The sequence below is a fragment of the Nerophis ophidion genome, unplaced genomic scaffold (genome assembly GCF_033978795.1).
Source record: "Nerophis ophidion isolate RoL-2023_Sa unplaced genomic scaffold, RoL_Noph_v1.0 HiC_scaffold_37, whole genome shotgun sequence".
NCBI lineage: Eukaryota > Metazoa > Chordata > Actinopteri > Syngnathiformes > Syngnathidae > Nerophis > Nerophis ophidion.
Window position 1 is genome coordinate 738,155 of NW_026906959.1, and position 4,009 is coordinate 742,163.

Below are 4,009 nucleotides of genomic sequence, written 5' to 3' on the forward strand. Positions count from 1 at the left end.
TTAGATACATGTTTAGTGTATAAATATTAAATACAGGTTTAGTGGATGAATAATAAATAAATATTTAGTGTATTAATATTAAATACATGTTTAGTGTATACATATTAAATACATGTTTAGTGTATAAATATTAAATACATGTTTAGTGTATTAATATTAAATATGTGTTTACTTTATTAAAATTAAATAAATGTTTTTGTATTAATATTAAATACATGTTTAGTGTATTAATATTAAATAAATGTTTAGTGTATGAATGTTAAATACATGTTTAGTTTATGAATATTAAATACATGTTTAGAGTATTAATATTAAATATATATTTAGTTTATTAAAATTAAATACGTGTTTTGTATTAATATTAAATACATGTTTAGTGTATAAATATTAAATACATGTTTAGTGTATTAATATTAAATACATGTTTAGTGTATGAATATTAAATACATGTTTAGAGTATTAATATTAAATATATATTTAGTTTATTAAAATTAAATACGTGTTTTGTATTAATATTAAATACATGTTTAGTGTATGAATATTAAATACATGTTTAGTGTATTAATATTAAATACACTTTTAGTGTATAAATAGTAAATACACGTTTAGTGTAACAATATTAAATACATGTTTTTGTATTAATATTAAATACATATTAAGTGTAAGAATAATAACTACATGTTTATTGAATGAATATTAAATACATGTTTAGTGTATGAATATTTAATACATGTTTAGTGTATTAATATTAAATATGTGTTTAGTTTATTAAAATTAAATACATGTTTTTGTATTAATATTAAATACATGTTTAGTGTATTAATATTAAATACATGTTTAGTGTATTAATATTAAATACAAATTTAGTGTATGAATGTTAAATACATGTTTAGTGTATAAATATTAAATATATGTTTAGTTTATTAAAATTAAATACATGTTTTTGTATTAATATTAAATACATGTTTAGTGTATGAATATTAAATACACATTTAGTGTATGAATATTAAATACATGTTTAGTGTATAAATATAAGTGTATGAGAAACCAAACTTATGTAAAAAAAATGAAAGAAACAAAAAAAAAAAGGAAAAAGAGAGAGAGAGAGACGGAGAGGACCGGACTTATTAAGAGGGAACGTGCGCCCTCCTGTGGACTTCTGCCGCAACTGCACTCATAAAGAAATTCATTATTTCCAAGTGTGCCTTATTTAGAGGATAATAAATACATGTTTACTAAATGAATATTAAATATATGATTAGTATATGATTACATATACGTTTAGTATATGATTATTAAATACATGTTCAGTGTATTAATATTAAATACATGTTTAGTGTATGAATATTAAATACATATTTAGTGTATAAATATTAAATACATGTTTAGTGTATAAATAATAAATACATGTTTAGTGTATGAATATTAAATACATGTTTAGTGTATAAATATTAAATACATGTTTAGTGTATGAATATTAAATACATGTTTAGTGTATGAATATTAAATACATGTTTAGTGTATAAATATTAAATACATGTTTCGTGTATGAATATTAAATACATGTTTAGTGTATAAATATTAAATACATGTTTAATGTATGAATATTAAATACATGTTTAGTGTATGAATATTAAATACATTTTTAATGTATGAATATTAAATACATATTTAGTGTATTAATATTAAATACATGTTAAGTGTATAAATATTAAATACATATTTAGTGTATAAATATTAAATACATGTTAAGTGTATAAATATTAAATACATATTTAGTGTATAAATATTAAATACATGATTAGTGTATTAATATTAAATACATGATTAGTGTATGAATATTAAATACATGTTTAGTGTATTAATATTAAATACATGTTTAGTGTATTAATATTAAATACATGTTTAGTGTATAAATAATAACTAAATGTTTAGTGTATGAATATTAAATACATGTTCAGTGTAATAATATTAAATATATGTTTAGTTTATTAAAATTAAATACATGTTTTTGTATGAATATTAAATACATGTTTAGTGTATTAATGTTAAATACATGTTTAGTTTATGAATATTAAATACATGTTTAGTGTATTAATATTAAATATATATTTAGTTTATTACAATTAAATACATGTTTTTGAATTAATATTAAATACATGTTTAGTGTATGAATATTAAATACATGTTTAGTGTAAGAATATTAAATACATGTTTAGTGTAAAAATATTAAATACATGTTTAGTGTGTTAATATTAGATACATGTTCAGTGTATTAATATTAAATATATATTTAGTTTATGAATGTTAAATACATGTTTAGTGGATGTATAATAAATACATATTTAGTGTATTAATATTAAATACATGTTTAGTGTATAAATATTAAATACATGTTTAGTGTATGAATAATAACTACATGTTTAGTGTATTAATATTAAACACATGTTTAGTGTATGAATATTAAATACACTTTTAGTGTATGAATATTAAATACACAATTAGTGTAAAGATATTAAATACATGTTTAGTGTATTAATATTAAATATATGATTAGTTTATTAAAATTAAATACATGTTTTTGTATTAATAATAAATACATGTTTAGTGTATAAATATTTAATACATGTTTACTGTATTAATATTAAATATATGTTTAGTTTATTAATATTGAATACATGTTTTTGTATTAATATTAAATACATATTATATGTAAGAATAATAACTACATGTTTATTGAATGAATATTAAATACATGTTTAATGTATGAATATTAAATACATGTTTCGTGTACGAATATTAAATACATGTTTAGTGTATAAATATTAAATACATGTTTAATGTATGAATATTAAATACATGTTTTGTGAATAAATATTAAATACATGTTAAGTGTATGAATATTAAATACATGATTAGTGTATTAATATTAAATACATGATTAGTGTATAACTTTTAAATACATGTTCAGTAAATAAATATTTAATACATGTTTAGTGTAATAATATTAAATATATGTTTAGTTTATTAAAATTAAATACATGTTTTGTATTAATATTAAATACATGTTTAGTGTATGAATATTAAATACATGTTTAGTGTATGAATATTAAATGCATGTTTAGTGTATAATATTAAATATATGTTTAGTTTATTAAACGTAAATACATGTTTTGTATTAATATTAAATACATGTTTAGTGTATAAATATTAAATACATGTTTAGTTTATGAATATTAAATACATGTTTAGTGGATATATAATAAATACATCTTTAGTGTATTAATATTAAATACATGTTTAGTGTATAAATATTAAATACATGTTTAGTGTATTAATATTAAATACATGTTTAGTGTATAAATAATAACTACATGTTTAGTGTATGAATATTAAATACATGTTTAGTGTATGAATGTTAAATACATGTTTAGTTTATGAATATTAAATACATGTTTAGTGTATGAATATTAAATACATGTTTAGTGTATTAATATTAAATACATGTTTAGTGTATTAATATTAAATACACTTTTAGTGTATAAATATTAAATACACGTTTAGTGTAAAAATATTAAATACATGTTTAGTGTATTAATATTAAATATATGATTAGTTTATTAAAATTAAATACATGTTTTTGTATTAATATTAAATACATGTTTAGTGTATAAATATTTAATTAATGTTTACTGTATTAATATTAAATATATGTTTAGTTTATTAAAATTAGATACATGTTTTTGTATTAATATTAAATACATATTAAGTGTAAGAATAATAACTACATGTTTATTGAATGAATATTAAATACATGTTTAGTGTATAAATATTTAATACATGTTTACTGTATTAATATTAAATACATGTTTAGTGTATGAATATTAAATACATGTTTAGTGTATTAATATTAAATACATGTTTAGTGTATTAATATTAAATATATGTTTAGTTTATTAAAAATTAAATACATGTTCAGTGTATTAATATTAAATACATGTTTAGTGTA